The sequence below is a fragment of the Spermophilus citellus genome (genome assembly GCF_964194105.1).
Source record: "Spermophilus citellus genome assembly, chromosome: 7".
In the NCBI taxonomy this organism is placed as follows: Eukaryota; Metazoa; Chordata; class Mammalia; order Rodentia; family Sciuridae; genus Spermophilus; species Spermophilus citellus.
The window spans coordinates 34,421,596-34,442,944 of NC_138188.1; the positions used below are offsets into that span (position 1 = coordinate 34,421,596).

At 39.0% G+C, this 21,349-nt stretch overlaps 1 pseudogene across 1 annotated transcript; it reads right to left on the bottom strand.

Annotated features, from left to right (window-relative positions):
* Nucleotides 1–408: 408 nt before the first annotated feature.
* Nucleotides 409–20,298, bottom strand: LOC308652765 (phosphatidylinositol N-acetylglucosaminyltransferase subunit P-like; annotated as a pseudogene). The gene is made up of 3 exons: nucleotides 20,197–20,298; nucleotides 726–984; nucleotides 409–575 (listed from the first exon to the last, which is right to left on the bottom strand). The product of its transcript is annotated as a phosphatidylinositol N-acetylglucosaminyltransferase subunit P-like (transcript).
* Nucleotides 20,299–21,349: the final 1,051 nt, after the last annotated feature.

Here is a 21,349-nt window from a genome sequence, read left to right on the forward strand (position 1 = left end):
ATTATGTATTGCTTTTGTAGTAGGAATAAGAAAAATGTCTTTTTCTTATTTAGAAATATGATGGTGGTAAACTACTCCTGAATCAGATGCTTGTTCTAAGAAAGCCCAGATGTTGAACCACTGGGAAGTCCTGATGCAGAGCCACTGTGGATTTCTGGTGCTGGGATTCACTTGACTGGGCCAAACTGTGAGGTGTGCACTGGGAAGCAGGGAACTAGCAACTGAAATTCAGCCTGGAGATGCTGAAGGATGTGGATCACCGGTGTGCTTCATAATTGATTGCAGATGCTTCAATTTTATTTATTTATTTTTAATGCTGTATTTTATTTATTCTATTAATGATGAATATTTAAAAACATTTACAATATTCATTAAAATTTACTTGGGAAGAACAACTTTCAATTTTTTACATTTCAATATTGAGCAATAATAAGAGAAAATAGATAATTGTGGTCAAAATTATTCTGTCAAAACATCTTGCTTGATATTAGCATATTGACATGCAACTCAGTTTTTGGTGTAAAGTTCTTTGGCTGCAAGAAAGAACATTTCGTTTACTTTACTAATGGGACTCTCTGTTTTTTAAAAATTTTTTTCAGTTGTAGATGGACTCAATACCTTTATTTTATTTGTTTATTTATATGTGATGCTGAGGATAGAACCCAGGGGCTAATGCATGTGAGGCAAGTGCTCTACCACTGAGCCAGAACCCCAGTCCCTAGGACTCTCTGTTAATGCTGGGGTGGCCTCTGCTTGGTATTTCTTCTGCTGTTGATATAGTATAGTTATCTGTGATAGTATGAATGGAGTTGAGTGGAGAAGTACTCATCATGTTAATTCCAAATAAGAATACATAACCCATTCCTATACTAATAAGGAGGTAAACAGGTAACTCGTCTGCCCAATATTTTGATGCCAGTAGGTTATGCCTAATGAGTGTAGCTAACATTCAGGAATAAAAGCCCAGTGATGGGGGTGGATCTCCTAAAAATCAAAGGGAGATCAGTAGAGGAAAGGGACTAAGGGGTGGGAGGTTAGAGGGAGGAGAGAGATTCTGAGAAGTTATATTTGTCAAATTATATTGTCACATTGTGTACATGTATGACTATATAATGACAAATCTCATCAATGTGTACAACTGTAATCCACCAATTTAAAAATGTGGGGAAAAAAAGAAGCAGGAAAAATAAAATTGATGGTTTATAGATTGTCGGCTATAAGGTGGGTAGGCACCATCCAATCAGTTGAAAACCTAAATAAAACAAAAGACTGGGCTGGGATGTAGCTCAGTTGTAGAGTGCTTGTTTAACATGTTCAAAGACCTGAGTTTAATTCCCTGATACTGGATACGACAACAAAACCAACCAACCAACCAACCAACCAATCAAAACAGGACAAAAATAAATAAATAAATAAATAAATAAATAAATAAATAAATAAATAACCTCCCCCAGCAAGAGGGAATTCTGCAGCAGTTTTTGAAATGGAACTGCAACACTGGTTCTTCTCTAGCTCTCTATCCTGATACCTAATTTGGAAATTTTGGACTTTCCACTTTCCAAATTTTTTTAAATTTTTTTTTTTAAGAGAGAGTGAGAGAGGAGAGAGAGAGAGAGAGAGAGAGAGAGAGAGAGAGAGAGAATTTTTATTATTTATTTCTTAGTTCTCGGCGGACACAACATCTTTGTTGGTATGTGGTGCTGAGGATCGAACCCGGGCCGCATGCATGCCAGGCGAGCGCGCTACCGCCTGAGCCACATCCCCAGCCCATTTTTTAAAATTTTTTATTTGTAGATGGACACAATATCTTTATTTTTATGTTGTGCTGGGACCAAACCCAGGGCCCCATGCATGCAAGGCAAGCACTCTACCACGGAGCCACCACCCCAGCCCATTTTCCAAAATTTTATGAGCCCATTCCTCAAAATGTATCAATCTCTTTCTCCTTGCCTATTTCTTTTTCTTAATTTTTTATTTGTTCTTTTTAGTTATATATGATCGTAGAATGTATTTTGACATACATACATGGAATATAATTTCCCATTATTGTGAATGTACATGATTTGGAGTTTCACTAGTTGTGAATTCATATATGAACATAGGAAAGTTATATCTGATTCATTATACTGTCTTTTCTATTCCCATCTTCCCTCCCTTCCCTTCATTCCCCTTTGTCTAATCCAATGAACTTCTAATCTACCCACCCCACTATTGTGTGTAAGCATCCATATATCAGAACATCTCGTCTTTGTTTTTTGGTCTTGGCTTATTTCACTTAGCATGGCTTATTTCACTTCTCCAGTTCCATCCATTTACCAGCAAATGCCATAATTTTATTTTTCTTTATGGCTGAATAATATTCCATTGTGTACCACATTTTGTTTATTCAATCATCTGTTGAAGGGCAGCTGGATTGGTTCCATAGCTTAGTTACTGTGAATTGGATTACTATGAACATTGATGTCGCTGCATCAATGTAGTAATCATGTAGTATGCTGATTTTAAGTCCTTGTTGGTATATACCGAAGAGTAGGGTAACTGAGTCAAATGGTGGTTCCATTCCAAGTTTTCTAAGAAATCTGCTTTGCTTTCCAGAGTGGTTGCACCAATTTGCAGTCCTACCAGCAATGTATGAGTGTGCCTTTCCCCCCCACATCCTTGCCAACATTTGTTGTTACTTGTATTCTTGATAATTGCCATTCTGACTATAGTGAGATGAAATCTCAGTGTAGCTTTAATTTGCATTTTTCTAATTGTTAGAGATGTTGAATATTTTTTCATGTATTTCTTGACCAGTCAGACTTCTTCTGTGAAGTGTCTGTTCATTTCATTTGCCCATTTATTGACTGGGTTATTGGTGTTTTTTGTGTTTTTTGAGTTCCTTGTATATCCTAGAGATTAATGCTCTATCTAAGGTGTATGTGGCAAAGATTTTCTCCTATTATGTAGGCTCTCTCTTCATGTTCTTGATTGTTTCCTTTGCCATGAAGAAGCTTTTTAGTTTGATTTCATCCCATTTATTGATTCTTGATTTTATTTCTTGTGCTTTAGGAGTCTTGTTGGGGAATTTAGTTCCTGAGCTGACATGATAGAGATTTGGGTCAACTTTTTCTTCCAGTAGGCACAGGATTTCTGGTCTAATACCTAGGTCCTTAGTCCACTTTGAGTTTTGTGTAGGTTGAGAGATAGGGGTTTAGTTTCATTTTGCTACATATGGATTTTCAGTTTTCCCAGCACCATTTGATGAAGAGGCTATCTTTTCTCCAATGTATGTTTTTGGCGCCTTTGTCTAGTATGAGATAACTGTATTTATGTGGGTTTATCCTTGTGTCTCCTATTCTGTGCCATTGGTCTTCGTGTCTATTTTGGTGCCAATACCATGCTGTTTTTGTTATATAGCTCTGTAGTATAACTTAAGATCTGGTATTGTGATGCCTTCTGCTTCACTTTTCCAACTGAGGATTGCTTTGGCTATTCTGGGCCTCTTATTTTTCCAAATGAATTTTTTGACTGCCTTTTCTATTTCCATGAAGAACGCCATTGGAACCTTAATAGGAATTGCATTAAATCTGTATAGCGCTTTCGGTAGTATAGCCATTTTGATAGTATTGAATCTGCCTATTAAGAACATGGGAGATCTTTCCATCTTTTAAGGTCTTCTTCAATTTCTTAATTTAGTGTTCTGTTTTCATTCTAGAGTTCTTTTACCTCCTTTGTTAGATTGATTCCCAAAGTTTTTTTTTTTTTTTTTGAGGCCATTGTGAATGGGGTAGTTTTCCTAATTTCTCTTTCAGTGGATTCATCACTGGATACATAGGAATGCATTTGCTTTATGGATCTTGATTTTATATCCTGATACTTTGCTGAATTCATTTATGAGCTCTATAAGTTTTCTGGTGGAGTTTTTGGATCTTCTAAATATAGAATCATGATATCAGCAAACAGTGATAGTTTGACTTCTTCTTTTCCTATTTGTATCCACTTAATTTCTTTCTTCTAATTCCTCTGTAGAGTTTCAAGGATGATGCTGAATAGAAGTGGTGAAAGAGGACATCCTTGTCTTGTTAAGTTTTTAAAGGGAATGCTTTCATTTTTTTCTACATTTAGAATGATGTTAGCCGTGGGTTTAGCCTATATAGCTTTTACAATGTTGAGGTACGTTTCTACTATTCCTAGTTTTTCATTGAACTTGAATGGATACTGTATTTTGTCAAATGCCTTTTCTGCATCTATTGAGATAATCATGTGATTCTTGTTTTTAAGTCTATTGATGATGAATTATGATGAATTATTGATTTCCATGTGTTGAAACCAATTTGCATCCCTGGGATGAACTCCACTTGATCCTGGTGCATTATTTTTTTAATATGTTTTTGTATGCAATTTGTCAGGACTTTATTAAGAATTTTTGCATCTGTGTTCATCAGGGATTTGGTTTGAAGTTTTCTTTCCTTGATGTGTCTTTGGTTTTGGTATCAGGGTGATACTGGCTTCATAGAAAGAGTTTGGAAGGGTTCCCTCCTTTTTTATTTCATGGAATAATTTGAGGAGGATTGGTGTTAGTTCTTCTTTGAAAGTCTGGTAGAACTTGGCTGAGAATATGTCTGGTCCTGGGCTTTTCTTTATTTGTGGGCTTTTGATGGCATTTTTAATTTCATTATTTGAAACAGATATGTTTAAATTTTCTATGTCCTCATGATACAATTTAGATAGTTCATATGTCTCTAGAAATTTTTTTGATGTCTTCATTTTATGGGAATATAAATTTTCAAAATAGTTTTTTCAATAGTGTGCATTGTGATATTTCCCTTTTCATCATGAATTTTAGAAATTTGAGTTTTCTGTCTATTTCTGTTTAATAGCTTGGGTAAGGGTTTATTGATTTTATTTATTTTTTCAAAGAACCAATTCTTTGTTTCTTCAGTTTTTGGATTTTTTTTTGTTTCAATTTCATTAATTTCAGCTCTGATTTTCATTATTTTCTGTCTTCTACTGCTTTTGTTGTTGCTTTGTTCTTTTTCTAGGGATTTAGATGTCATGTTAGGTTATTTAATTGTTGACTTTCTTTTTTTATTTTTTTGATACCGGAGGTTGAACTCAGGGGCACTCAACCACTGAGCCATATCCCTAGCTTAGCATCTCACTTTTGCTGAGGCTGGCTTTGAACTTCCGATCCTCATGTCTCAGCCCCCTGAGCTGCTGGGATTATAGGCATGCACCTCCGCACCTGGATTAACTGTTCACTTTCTATTCTTTTAATGAATGAGCTCAATGCAATGAACTTTCCTCAGCACTGCCTTTTAGTGTCCTAGATATTTTGATATGTTGTGTTGCTATTCTTATTCACCTCTAAGTATTTTTTTAATCTCATTCCTGATTTATTCTGCTATCCATTGGTCATTCAATAGCATATTATTTAGCCTACAGGTGTTGGGGTAGCTTGTATCTTTTATTTTATTGTTGATTTCTAATTTCATTCCATTATGATCTGATAGAATGCAAAGTATTATCTCTATTTATTGTATTTACTAAGAGCTGCTTTGTGTCCTAAGATATGGTCTATTTTATAGAAGGATCCAGGTACTACTGAGAAGAAAGGGTATTCAGTCATTGATGGATGAAATGTTCTATATATGTCTGTGAAGTATAAATTATTAATGGTATTTTTTAAAGTTCTATAGCTTCTCTATTTAGTTTTTGTTTGGAGAATCTATCCAGTGGTGAGAGAGGTGTGTTAAAGTCACCCAGTATTATTATGTTGAGGTCTATTTGATTCTTGAAATTAAGAAGGGTTTGTTTTAATATATGTAGATGCTTCATTGTTTGGGGCATAAATATTTACAATTGTTATGTCTTCCTGATGTATAATTCACTTAAGCAGTATGAAATGGCCTTCTTTGTCCCTTCTGATTAACTTTGGCTTAAAGTCCCTTTATCTGATATGAATATAGAAACCTCTGCTTGTTTAGGAGATTCATATGAATGATACGTTTTCCCCGTCCTTTTACCTTCAGTCTGTTGATGTCTTTGCCTATGAGGTGAACCTCTTGGAGATAGCATATTGTTGGGTTCTGCTTTTTAATCCAATCTGCCAGTCTATATCTTTGATTGATGAGATTAAGTAATTTACATTCAATGTTATTATTGGAAAATTATTTTTATTCCCTTACCATAAACACAGTAAATTTTCAAAAAGTGTTCACAATTTATAGAACAGAAGTGCTATAGGATGTGATGATTATCAGGGAGAAGAGCAAAGACAGAAGTAAAAAATTAAAGGAAGAGTGAATGCAAGAATAATAGAGATTGGCTGTTAGCAGAAGACAAGAGAGAAATATATATATATATATATATATATATATACATACATACATATACATACACACACACAAACATTTAAAAAATTAAAAATAAAAGAATGAAAAATAACTGAAATATACTAATTGAACTTCCTAGTCCTCAAAAAAACTGATCAATGAAAAATAACTTACATCAAAAATTCAGTCTGGTCAGGCATGGATCGTGAGTTCAAAGCCAGCCTCAGCAAAAGCAAGGAGGTAAGCAATTCAGTGAGACCATGTCTCTAAATAAAATACAAAGTAGGGCTGGGGAAGTGGCTCAGTGGTCTAGTGCCACTGAATTCAATCCCTGGTACCCTCCCCTCAAATGCATTCTACTCTCATGTATAACTAATTAGAACAAATGAAAAAAATAATTAAAAATTCTAAAAATGAGAAACAGTACCAAATATGAATGTCCATGAACCATTAAGATCACAATTGAACATAGAAAAGGAAAAAAAAAAAAGATCTTGATGAAAAGTTACGGAGTTGTTTCTGTTGGAGTTCAAAATATTCTCAGCTTCCCTTCTCAGCAGTTTTAGGTGGGTCGCTGGAGTGTGATGCTTGCTCACTTCAGGGTTAGGTTGCTGGAGTGACAGAGGTAATCCCATAGGCAGAATTCCCAGAGTCAGGGTTTAGGCTTTGGTAGGCTCCACGTTCTTCGCTGAATGCCATTTAGTCTGGAGATTTTAAATCAGCACACCTCTAGGGCCCAGCTATTGCCAGTTGCTGGAGGACTATACGCTGGAGGACTATACCCCAAAGATCTCCCCTGGCTTCCATGTGGTGGAGGAGCCAATTCTTAGTTACTACATTACCTGTGGACCCCACATTTCCTGGTCTCTGGTTTAGTCTCCAAAATCAATATCTCTCACCCGTACTCTTTTGGAATCCCAGCCAGGTGAGTCTCTCTCAGCCAGTTCTGTAAGCAGATGGTTTGGAGGGGGAGAGGGAGAACCAGGTGCATTTCCTTGACCTGTTATCCCCTGTGTGAGTCTCTCTCCACATTTGATTTTCTCCTTAGGCACATTCCATGTTGTGCAGTGTGGGTTTCCCAGGCCTGTATTTTGAACCAAATTAAGATTTGCCAGAAATCAGCTTCAACTGCAAAATGGTTTCTTCCTCTGTCCTCCACATGCAGTCGAGATATGTTTGGCTTCTTTCTGGCACAAGGAAAAGTTTAGTTGGGCAGTTTCTTTCAGTTGAATGGGGCAGTGTCTTTGATTGCTAAACTCTCCATAGCCAGACACACCTCAGGGCTTATCTGTGGGGAGCCATTCTGACACGTGATTGGGTGACTCCCGTTAAGGGCCTGAGGCGCTCTGGCTGTGTCAGAGCTATCCCGACCCTTTCCTGATGAGAGAGCCCATCCGTGTGGGGGTGTGCGTGACCACTGACCCCGGAGACCCAATCACTGACCCTGACCTTGGAGTGCAGCCCCCCCTCAACCTTCATTGGATGGAATTCTTCCCTGAATCTCTTGTCCCCCAAATAAAAGGCTACTCCCCGGCGTGTTCGCTCTCTCTCTCTCCTGCTAGCCCAGAGTAATCCTCGCTGCCCTGCTGGGCGGTTAGAGGCGGGAACCAGGGAGGCGAGCCGTCTCGGACCTAGCAATGTAAAATAAGGTACTGGTTTGTGTGTTTTATTTTGATCTCTTCTAACTAACTTAATGCCTAGAACCTCATTAATGAAACCACTGCGCAGGCCGCGTGGTAGAATTGGCGCCCACGAGGGGGGCATTCTGAATTAGTTAGATTGAGTGGGAGCGCGCGCTAAAAAGATTAAGGGAAAGAATAAAAAGGAAGATAAGGAAAAAGAAATAAAGAATAAGGAAGATAAAGAATAAAGATAAAGAAAAGGAAGAAGTGACATTTGGGTCACAAAAGTACCGGGAGATATTGAAGGAAAGAGACGTTAAATTACTTAAAATGGGAAATTCTACTTCTTCGGATAAGGAAATGTATCTGACTATTTTAGACAGTATAATTAATCAGAAAGGAAAACAGATAAAGAAAACTCAGTTATTACAATTCTTAAAGATTGTAGGTGAATATTGTCCTTGGTTTTGTGACCAAGAGTCTCCAAATTTACTTACTTGGGAGAAATTAGGAAGAAAGTTACAGAGAGTCTGTCTTTCAACTGAAATACCTGGAGGTATAGAGAATATACAGAAAACTTGGACAGCCCTAGAAGTCTGTCTTTTTGAATACATGGACCAGAGTTCGTGGCCGCCAGAAGACCTTCTGAAAGGCATTCAAAGAGCTATTAGGTCTATTCAAATGGAAAATCAGCCTGAGGCTAAGTTAATTTCCTTTCCTTTGAGCCGTTTTAAAACAAAAGCGCTAGGAGCTAAAACAAAGGTTAAAATTATGCAAGCTAGCCCGCAGACAGATTGTACAGAACAGCATGATAAAGAAGAAGCATCTCTAATCTTGGAGAGCCCTCCGGAAGTGGTAAACAATCTTCCTGGAGAGGAAAATACAGAGGAAACTCCTAGAGGGGCTCAGGTTTCTTCTCAGCCACGTGAGTTAGAAACCCAAATTCCAAATGGCGATAGTACAGAGTCTGATAGCAGCTCACAATCTGAGGAAGAAGAATTAGACGTGGAAACTCAGGATTTAGAGAGAAATTTTAATAGACTGCATTTAGCACCACCTGCCCAAGCTTTTAAAATTCGGCTGGTACCTGCTAGAAGGACCAAATTTAACAGGTGTGCTGAATTAAAGATGACTTTTCTTACCCCAGTTCAGCAAGGTATTAGGAAGGCTCAAGAAATGGGAGAGGATACTACTGGTTTTCACCTCTTTCCAGTTTTTGAGCAAACTAATGAACAAGATCAGAGAGTTAGAGTTCATGCTGTAATCCCTTTTAAAACTATCAAGGAATTGAAAAATGCATGTGAAACGTACGGCCCAAATTCGCCTTTTGTTCAGAGTCTGATAGAAAATATTTGCTCACAACCCCTTCCTCCTAGTGATTGGATTTTTTTAGCCAGATCTTGTCTGAGCGGGGGAGATTACTTGCTTTGGAAAACTTACTGGACTGATTTTTGTAATGAACAGGCAGAAAAAAACAGGAGACAGGGCATAGAGACTCCAGTAACGATGTTTTTAGGGACTGAAAATTTCGCTGATTTAGAAAGACAGTTAAATTATGATTTTGTAGTGTACAATCAAATAACTGATTGTGCAAAACGTGCCTGGAGACAAATTGTCTCCAAGGACCAGTCCAACTTAGTTCTTACCAAAATCAGACAAGGTGCCAGTGAGACTTATTCAGATTTCGTAGCCCGACTGTATCAGGCTGCGAACAGGTCCATCAGGGACCCAGGAGCTAGCGAATTTATCGTTAGGCAATTGGCTTTTGAGAACGCAAATAAAATCTGTCAGGATGTTCTCCGACCCATTGCGGAGAATTCAGATGGCGCGGATCAGCCCGCTTTCTCACCGCCGCCACCGCTGGCATTTCCTCCTGGCGGGAGCCCGGGAATTCCAAGAACGGTCGCACAGTGTGACGTCATCGCGCCGACCATGGGGGCCGCCATCTTTAGATTTACCAGAGCAAAACAAACAGTTTCCATGCCTACCATGGGGGCCGCCATCTTTAATTTTACCGGAGCGGAACCACAGTTTCCGTACAAACCCCTAATGATTTTCAAGGCTTTTAAGAGAGATATTTCAGCCTATGGGATCATTACAGCCAGGACTTCCCTCCCCCACAGCCATTCCTTTAGATTATAGCTTGATGGTAATAGATTTAAAAGACTGTTTTTTCTCTATAAGGTTACATCCTGAAGATTGTGAGAGATTTGCTTTCACTGTCCCAGCAATTAATTTTAAGGAACCTGTTAAAAGATACTGCTGGAAGGTGCTTCCTCAGGGAATGCGTAATAGCCCTACACTGTGCCAAAAATATGTTGACCAGGCAATAGATCCCATTAGAAATAGCTTCCCTGATGCCTATATTATTCATTTTATGGATGATATATTACTGGCTCATGCTAATCCAGAAGTACTTTCAGAAATTTTTACTCAGTTAGAGACTTCACTTACAACAATGGGTTTATGTATAGCTCCTCAAAAAATTCAAAAGGTATCTCCTTTTCAATATCTAGGTCAGATAATTCAAGGGAGTACAATCCGTCCTCAAAATCTTCAGATAAGAGTTAAGGAGTTACGTACCCTTAATGATTTTCAAAAACTATTAGGAGATATTAACTGGCTAAGACCATCCTTAAAGTTAACTACTTCTGAGTTAAGTCCTTTATTTCAGATATTACAAGGAAATCCTTCTCCAACCTCTCCACGTCAACTAACTTTAGAAGCTAAGACAGCCTTAAGGAAAGTGGAAATTGCAATTAAAAATGCACAGCTTACTAGAATAGATCCTAAAGAAATAATGTATTTATTAATATTTCCAACTGAGCATACCCCAACAGGAGCCATATGGCAAAGATTAGGAGTTATTGAATGGATTTATTTATCCCATTCCCCTCAAAAAACATTAATTCCTTTTCATGATTCTATAGCTCAATTAGTAATTAAAGGTAGAACTAGGATTTTACAATTAATTAGATCTGAGCCTGATATCATAATTATTCCATTTTCTGTTCAACAGACTAATTGGCTTTTTCAAACTTCTAGTTCATGGCAAATAGCTTTTGCAGATTTCCCTGGCCAGATAGATAGCCATTATCCCCGTGATAAGATTGTACAATTTGCATCATTAACATCACTTATTTTTCCAAAGATTGTACATTCTCATCCAATAGAGGAAGCTTTATTGGTGTTCACGGATGGTTCCAACTCTGGTAAGGCAGGTTTCTTCAGCCGTGTTCACACAGAGGTAATACAAACTTCTTATACTTCTGCCCAAAGGGCAGAAATTCAAGCTCTGATTTGTGCCTTAGATTATTTTTCAAATGAGCCTATTAATATTTATTCTGACAGCTTATATGCAGTCGGAGTTGCCAAAAATATTGAAACCTCAGTTATTGGGTTTACTTCATCACAGGAGTTATTTAAATTATTTCATAATTTACAAAAGACAGTGCTAATGCGAAAGTTCCCATGTTTCATTGGACACATCCGTGCGCACACTAACCTTCCCGGACCCCTAATTGCAGGTAATGACAAAATTGATAAATTAGTAGCTTTTTGTCAACAGATGTCTTCATATGACTGTGCACTAGCTTCCCATTCCTTGCATCATCAAAATGCTTCTAGCTTACGTAAAAAATTTAGTATTACCAGAGAACAAGCTCGTCAGATTGTAAGCCAATGTCCTAAGTGTGTTATTCACACTCCATCTCTGCCATCAGGGGTAAATCCCCGTGGAATAAAACCAAATCAGATATGGCAAATGGATGTAACTCATATTCCTCAATTTGTTAAGCAATGTTATGTGCATGTCATAGTGGACACTTATTCTAGATTTATTTTTGCCACAGCACGTACTAAGGAAAATACTCAACATGTAATTTCTCATTGCTTAGCAGCTTTTTCCATTTTAGGGTGCCCTATACAGATTAAAACAGATAATGCTCCAGCTTATGTAAGCTCTTCTTTTCAACAATTTTGCCAAGAGTTTAAAATTAATCATAAAACAGAAATTCCTTATAACCCCCAAGGTCAAGCCATTGTAGAACGAGCTCATTTATCTATTAAGCTTCAATTACAAAAATTAAAAAGGGGGAATAAGATAGTGACTCCCCAAAATAGTCTTAATCATGCCTTATTTGTTTTAAATTTTTTAAACTGTGACACAGAAGGTCACACTGCTGCTGAGAGGCAAATGTCTCCCTCAGTGACAGGCCCTTTAGGCAGAGTTCTGTGGAAAGATTTACAGACTGGTCAGTGGAAGGGGCCGAACCCGGTAATAACATGGGGCCGAGGGCATGCCTGTATTTTTCCAGAAGGTGCTTTCCGTCCTATTTGGGTGCCTGAACGTGCTATCAAACATGGAGGAGATAGAACCCAGACTCAAGCAACTGAGGATCGACCTGGAGGAGCCACAACCCAGAAGGAGGAGATATCGGAAAAAGATGAAGAAAGACCAGATTGAACCAGCCGAGAAGCTGATTTCATGGAAAGATGTGAAGAAATTGACAACCCAGGCTTCCCAAATACTTCGACGCCTAGGAAAGAACAGGACCCCAGTCTTGATGGTAGCGACAGTAATTGCCCTACTGGGCTGTCAGGTAAAAGGGAATCAAATAGACACTTATTGGACATATTTCCCAGATCCACCCCTGGTACACCCAGCTGTGTGGACTGGAGAATCTATTCCAGTATTTACTAATGACTCATTCATGATGGGAGGATTTACAGATGCTCATATTACTCCCAATCATGTGACTAGATTTAATTATTCTGGCTACAGTGCCCAATTACCTTTGTGTTGGTCACATGATAAACATGCTGGCTGTCTGAAAGTATCATTTGAAGAAAAGACAGTGATTAATAAACCTAGACTGACAAATAATTCTATTTATGGGACTTAAAACCTAATACTAGATCAGTAATTAAGATGGGACTTTCCCATAACAAGCCAGTCATTTCTGCAAAACCTCCACGGATACCCCACTGTCCAAATAGTTCTACAATTGAAATTGGCACCTTTCCTAAATGGATGGATTGTGTAAATACCTTTCCTGTACAACATAAGGTGTCTAAAGCTAGTGGGTATATTTTAGACTGGTCTCCAAAAATTGATAAGAGACAATTACGAAGAAATTCTGCTATGACACCTGCAGGATTTGTTAGTAATATTTTGACTTATAGTGAAGGAGGCATTCAAAGAGATATTTGGCGTTTAATTGCTGCCTCAGAATATTTACATTTTACAGATAAACCTTTACCAAAATTTATCGGCAAGAACTGTAAAGAGGGATCTTGCTATGGCCTAAGAGCCTGTGTCCAATCTCCTTATGTTTCAATTATTGGAAATGTAAAAGTTAAATGGATAAATGATAAATATTTTGTTACTTGTAATAAGTGCAACCTAACCAATTGTATTTCTAGGTATAATGGAGGAAAAGGAGTGCTGATACTTCATCAGCCCTCTTTTGTTTTATTACCTGCTAATATTTCAGAGCCATGGTATGCTGATGCTGGTTTACAAGTCTTACAGCAGATTCATGCCCAGCTAACAAGACCTAAACGTGCTATTGGAGTCATAATTGTTGGTGTTTTAGCACTGGTCTCTTTTATTGCCTCAACTGTCTCTGCATCTCTGACATTGTCTCAGAATATTCAGCATGCAAAATTTCTTAATAATTTAGCTCAAAATACTTCCAAGGCTCTGCGTAATCAAGTAAATATTGATGAAAGGATTGAGACTAAATTAAACGCCTTAGAGGCGACTGTTATAAACATTGGTAATGAACTTTCAGCCTTAAAATTTAAGGAAAGGCTTAAATGCCATGCTAATTATAAGTATGTATGTGTTACAGCTGCCAAGTACAATGCTTCTCTCTGGGATTGGGAGAAGGTTAAAAACCATTTATTAGGTATTTGGCAAAATAGTAATAATAGCTTGGATATTCTGGAACTTCATCACCATATCCAAGACATTCAAAATAATAGAGCTGATTTTTCAGATCCTTCTTCTTTGGCTAACCAAATATTGAAGGAGTTAAATGGATTCAACCCTGGAAATATTCTTAAACACTCCGCTTGGTACATTATTGGATTATTCTCTTTGCTGTTAATTCTCTTTTGTATTGTAACTATAGGATGGCGAGTCCTCCAATCAAGAATCCAGGAACTCCAGAGAGTGAACCGCCGCCTCATTGTTAAGAAAAGAAAGGGGGAATATGTGGGGAGCCATTCTGACACGTGATTGGGTGACTCCCGTTAAGGGCCTGAGGCGCTCTGGCTGTGTCGGAGCTATCCCGACCCTTTCCTGATGAGAGAGCCCATCCGTGTGGGGGTGTGCGTGACCACTGACCCCGGAGACCCAATCACTGACCCTGACCTTGGAGTGCAGCCCCCCCTCAACCTTCATTGGATGGAATTCTCCCCTGAATCTCTTGTCCCCCAAATAAAAGGCTACTCCCCGGCGTGTTCGCTCTCTCTCTCTCCTGCTAGCCCAGAGTAATCCTCGCTGCCCTGCTGGGCGGCTAGAGGCGGGAATCAGGGAGGCGAGCCGTCTCGGACCTAGCAATGTAAAATAAGGTACTGGTTTGTGTGTTTTATTTTGATCTCTTCTAACTAACTTAATGCCTAGAACCTCATTAATGAAACCACTGCGCAGGCCGCGTGGTAGAATACTCTCCATAGCCAGACACACCTCAGGGCTTATCCCTCTGCTTTGCTCACACATAGACCACTCTGGCTGGTGCCTCCAACTGTGGCAGCAGCTGTGGCTCTGGGGATTTATTTCTTATTTTATTATATCTAGTCTCCTGAGTCCCCTGCTTTGAATATCAAATATTAAATTCCAGTAAAGAATGCCCCCTCCCCCCTTTTTTTGTTCACCCACCTTGCTGAGAAGCTGCCTATCTGCTTTCTAGGTTTCATGCCATGGAGCAGCCAGGAAAGTGACTTTCTCTCTTCCACTATCTTGAAAACCCTCCTCAACTCTTTCTCTACCTCCCTACCTCCCTCTTTCCCTCCTCCATATATACCCCCCAACACTTATTCGTTCCCATCTACTGCCGGCATTACAAGAGGATTGTCCTAAGGATTAAAACCAAGATAGTGGACAAAATTATTGGTTTTAAGCTTTCCATACTGAATTATGCCCATTGTTCAAGTGGATGCCAAACAATTTACCCTTTTAATCCATTTGTTTCTTGCATTTCAGGTTGATACATTTGTACCTAGGCATGCTGCTCCTTTGGTATTATTTCATGTTATCTCTACGTGGCTGAGTTGATCTGTATAGCCCAAATGGACCCCTATGCCTTGGAGGGTCCTCCCTGTGTAAACCCCTATTAGAGGAACCCTGTGAGGAAGGTGGCACATTGGTCCGAGTACTTTAAGCAGGTGCTCATAAAGTTATGGTCACTCAACTACACCGTAGTCTTGCGTGGGAGGGAGAGGTATCAAAATACTCATTTAAAAGACAAACTGTGGGCTGGAAATATACCTTATTGGTAGAGCACTTGCCTAGCATGTGTGAGGCCCTGGGTTCAATCCCTAGCACTGCAAAAAAAAAAAAAAAAAAAAAAGAGAGAGAGAGAGAGAGACAGACAGACAAATTATGAAGAGTTGAGTCAAAAGATCCTACAAGTTATCATCCCAAACTCTCTTAAAATAGATATAATTATTATTTATACTCTTGTTGGGAGCAGAGTCAGAACTCACATTTCTCAAGTTGTTTACCTTTCTTGCTCCTTCTTTTTACCTGACTGCTTGTAACACATGCTGAAGGTTCTAATTCAGGTGCCTTTCCTATCTAGAAAACAGTTCTTGTCTATGCTCCAACAGCTTCCTGTACTTCCCTGGCTTTCTTTATTTACTTCTTAAAATACTAAATGTAATTTACATCTCATCTCCCCTAGTCTGTAAGGTCGATGAGGACAAAGACTATCTCTTTTATTTATTTTCATATTTCTAGCACCTATCATGGTGCTGAGATATGTACCTCAGTTGGTTTTATTAATTGAGTTGAAAGACTCAAAGATGTGCAAAATATAAGAGCCCATCAGGATTCCAGGTTCTCTTCAAGTACTTATTCATGAAACTCTGGAATTAGATGAATATTTGAGAGACTGATGAAGATTCATATCTATCTCTTTAGTTTGGATGACTTTTGCATCAGTGGGACACAATATAATATTAGCATCATTGAGAAATGCTGGAATCTGTTGTAGACTACTGAGAGAAATGAACAAAAATTATGCAATACAAATGACAGTTTAATATGTGCTATTAGACTAACAAAGAAACTAAGGAATGCCTAAGAGGATGTTGAATATGACTTTCCTCTTGCCTCAGAAATCACATCTAGAATCCCACAACAGAAGGACAAAATATTCCTCTTTCCAAAGCCAATCAGTTTGGGCCAGATGATACTTCCTAAGAGATCTTCCAATTTTAACTATCACTGGAGAATATCCACCTTCCTTCCCATTCTTTAATATATTGGGGAGAGGGCTGGCAATATAGCTCAATTGGTAGAGCATGTGTGAGGCCCTGAGGCCCTGGGTTCAAATCCCAGTAAAGAAAAACATAAAACAAAACTCTGTGAGGGAAGTGAATGTTTCAGTTATCTATTGCAGGTACTTTATTATCTGTCATGATTTCTGCTGATCAGGGATTTGGAAAGGGTGTGAGTGAGTGATTCTGACTCTGGGTGTCTCATATACTTGCATACAGGTAGGTGGCTGGAATAGCAGGGGGCTGTAGTAAGTGGGGCTGACCGGGTATTTCTTTCTTTGTCTCAAAACCTCTTCATGTGGTTTCTCTACATGGGCGAGTTTGAGATTCCTCACAGCAGTCAGACTGCTTATCTGGCAGCTCAGGGCTACATGCAGGAGTATTCCAGCCAGGAAGGCACAGTTCTGGGACCAAGACTCAGTGTGCCACTTTTGCCGTACTATGTTGCCTGAAACAGTCATGAAAGCCTGTCTACTTTCAATGAGAAGGGACATAGACCCTCCCCTCCTCTCTATCTAAATATGTCAAACATTAAAAAAAAAAAAGCCAAACATGGGGCTGGGATTGTAGCTCAGTGATAGAGCACTTGCCTAGCATGTGTGAGATACTGGGTGTGATTCTCAGCACCACATATAAATAAATAAACAAACAAGTAAATACAAAGGTCCATTGACAACTAAAAATATCTATCTATCTATCTATCTATCTATCTATCTATCTATCTATTTTTAAACCCAAACATAATATGGGAGATACTAGAAACGAGATTACTGATTCTCTGATTCTCACAGGGATCATATTAACAGTCATGGGGCTTTGTTCTAAGAAGAATATGCTTTTTCCATGTAGGGAAAGGTCACCAGATCATTATTTGTAACTGTTGGGTGTGCCTTCTCATTCCCCACTTGGAAATCTGCCTAGACAGCACATTTTAATTGTCCTTTGCTTTCCTGAGCACAGAGAATGTAGGAGAGGAGTCCAGTGATAAGTGATTCTTATCAACTCTGTTTAGAGTGGCAAGGAGAGGTGAGTTTCCTGGGGCCAAGAAAGTACTGACTGTTAGTTTCTCCCCAGGAGAGCTTCTGAACAAGCCAGGAGGCCAAACAACAAAAATCTGTGGACTATATGCCTCAGGATACGGTTTTCCCATAAGAGGGATGTGTGCATTGAGGAGAGCCTAGAGAATTTACATGATATAAACTGCATTTGCATGCTTGCAACCTAGAGGATATCTCAATAAAGACATGAGCTGAGGGACAATTCCAATAAGTATCCAGGCCAGCGCTCAATCTGAGATGCAGAACCAGCAGGAGATTCATTATAAGGAATTGGCATATGCTCTTGTGGGCCTGGATAAGTAAGTCTGAAGTCTGTGGCAGGCAGGTGGGCAGGAAGGGGAGATTAAGAACTAGTTGATGCTGGGCATGCTGGAGGCCCTGGGTTCAATTCTCCATAAGGCAGGAAGCAAGTTGGAAACCCATAAGCATGGCTGAAGTCTGTTGTCCACAAGCAGTAAGAAAAGATATATCATGAGCAGGTTAGAACTCAAATATTTTGAAATCTCTGAATTTAAGAAAGGACTAGTTCCCTTTTAAAGGACTGACCTAATTAAGTCAGGCCTATTCTCACTTTAGTTATTTTTCATAAAATTAACTGATAGGGGACTTGTATCACATCTGCAAAATCCCTTCACATATTATTTAGATTAGTGTCGTTTTGTTTTTTTGTAAGCGCTAGGCAAGGGTTTTACTTCTGAGCAACTTCAGCCCTAGATTTGTGTCTGCTTAAGTAACTGGGGACTGTAGTTCAGTCTAGCCACGTTTACAGATCAAAAATTCATTATATGACAGCAGTACATATGTGCCGGTACACTAGGGGAGATAGAGCCTAGAAGAAGGAGACAGAAGCTTTTGAGAGAAATCTGTCTCCTTTCTATGGCCTTCAAAGGGAGGAACTAGGAGGAATGAAATAGCAACCACAGCTCCTCCTTCTTCATGTCCCTGGACCTATAGATCTGACTTGCAGTTGGAAAGGGAAAGCTTTGAATGGATATAAAATAAAACTTCAACAATGAACAGTGAATGGAAAGTTATGGAATCTAACTAAGATAGGATGAAGATCATTTTTGTCCATCAAAGAAGGGAAATGTGACGTAGCATATTTGGTTATGGTAACTGGAAACAAAATTGCACTGAGTTGAATCAACTAGATAACAAAATTATTAGATTATGAAAATTAGATGGGACTAACTACTGCAGATGTTTAAACATGAAGAAGGAGGAGGAGGGGGCTGGGGTTGGAGCTCAGTGGTAGAGCACTCACCTAGCACGTGTGAGGCCCTGGGTTTGATCCTCAGCACCACAAATAAATAAATAAATAAATAAAGTAAAGGCATTGTGTTCTACCTAAAAAATTTTTTAAAAAAGCAGGAGGAGGAAGAAAAGGAAGAGGAGGAGGAGGAGGAGGAAACAAATGGCTGGAGAAGTCAGGAAAAGCTTGTTTCTAAAGATAGAATTTGTATTGGACCTTAAAAGATGAGCAGTGTTTAAAAAGTTTGAGCAAAAGGGAGTCAGTGAGAATAAAGGCTTAGGAAATGATATGTGCACATATGGAATGAGGTCAGGGATTGCTGGACTAATTGCTCAGAGCAAAGTTTTTGTGTTAAGGTACTAATTATTGATAGGTGCTATATTAAGCAGAGTATTGAGATAGAGGCAGAGGAGTTGAAATTTGATAAGGTAGAGAGTAGGTCTATAATGAACTCTAGGTTCTTTCCTTGAGGAAAGCTTTGAGGAAAGTTTTTGTTTCGTTTGACTCTTTTAAAAACAGAGTAATGTGACAGTGGAAAAATATAGATGGGTTTTAGAGAAAGATTGGGATTCAAAGAGGGTAGTTAGGATGTCTTTGAGTTATTTTTCATTATTGTGACCAAAATACTTAATGAGAACAACTTAGAGAAGGAAAGGTTTATTTTGGGCTCATGGTTTTTGAGATTCAACCTACGATTGGCCACTCCATTGCTCTGGGCCAAAGATGAGGCAAAAACATTATGGTGGAAGTGTGTGGTAGAGGAGAGCTGCCCAATTCATGGCAGCCAGGAAACAGAAGGAGCAACTTGACCCAGGATAAGAAATAATCCCCAAAGATACACTCCCAGTGATCTACTTCCTTCAGCCTCATCCCACCTGCCTATAGTTACTACCCAGTAGTCCATTTAAATTATTAATTCATCAAATAGATTAATCAAATGGATTAATCCACTATGAGGCTAAAGCTCTCATAATCTAATCATTTCATTTCTGAACATTGTTACATTGGATATCATATTTCTGACACATGAGCTTTTGAGGGAACACTTCATATCCATAATATTTTGCCCCAGACCCCTAAAATCTCATGTTTATCTCACAGTACAAAATGCATTCAGTTCATCTCCAAGAGTCCTCATAGTGTTAACAGTTCCAGCATTGCCTCCAAAGTCTAAGTCCAAAGTCTCCTTCAAGACTCAAAGCAAACTCTTGGCTGTGAGACCCTAAAAAATCAAAAGCCAGTTACATGCATCCAATATATAGTGGCAAAGAATAAGAATTCCCATTCCAAAAGAAAGGAATAAGTGCTTAAAAAGAAGGGATGGAACCAGTGCAAGACCAAAACTCAGCCAAGTAAACATTAGGTTCTGTAATTCCCTGTTTGGGATCCTGTGTACCTGGTGATGAGATGTGAACTCCAAAGGGCTTGGGCTGTCGCACCTTTATGGCCTTGTTGGTAAGGCCTAGATGCAGCCCAGATGACCTTCCTCTTAGGCTAGCTCTCTCTGCAGCCAACAGCTTTTCTTTGCAGATGTTCCACATTACTGGCATCCTTGGGGGTCTTCACTACAGTTTTGGCTTAATTCTCACAGTTTCATGCATTGCCCTCACAGAGATTTAGACCTTGTCACATTTTGCTTGGCCTCCCAGGTCTTCCTTTGTGAATCTAAACCTCTAGCGTCCTGCATTCCTGCAGAACCAACAAGATATACTACCAGATAAAGCAGTGGCCAGGTCTTTTTGGACCATGGATGCAGTGGCATCTGAGTGTCTGGGCAGCTGAATGCAGTAAAATTAATCCTGGGGAGACAACTTTCTCTTCACCACTGTGTGAGCAGGTGACCCCATCCACGGTCTTTTATCAGAGAAAGAGGTTTTACCCTTGAGCCTGCTGTGGGTGTGATCTTGCTGATTGCTGAGATTCCCTCAAGGCATATTTTCTATTTTCTTTGTGGAAGGTACTTGGCTTCTTTTTAGTGGAGGTATTTTCTTCAACAACCACACCTTCTTTGTATCCAGTTTTTCACATGCCTTTATGGTCAAACTGCAAGTTTTAAAATCTTCTCTGCTTTCTGCTGGTTATTCTCATAGTAAACCTGATAACAAACATCCAACAATATCAATGCCAGTTCCTGAATGCTGTGCTGCCTTGAAATTTCCTCTACCAGATTAACAAGTCCATCACCTTTAATTTGGGCCTCACATACAAAGTCTCAAGACATGGGCAAAATGTAGATGAGTTATTTGTCAGAAAGTAACATATGTGGCCTCTAGTCCGATTCCCAATAGAGTCCTCATTCCCTTTTGAAACCTCATGAGCACAGTCTTTACTGTTCACATTCCTATATATATTGTGGTCTTCTGAGCTCTCACCAGAATTGCTCATTAAGCTTTGTTTACAAGATTCTAAGGTCTTTCCAGCCTGTGTCTCTGAACTTTTCCAAACTCCTTCCATAAATCAGTTCCAAAGGCTTCTGAACCAAATGGTCAGGTTAGCCACAGCAATGATCCCACTCTCAATATCAATTTCTGTGTTAGTCCACTTTTCATCACTGTGACTAAAATACCTAATAAGAGCAACTCAGAGGAGGAA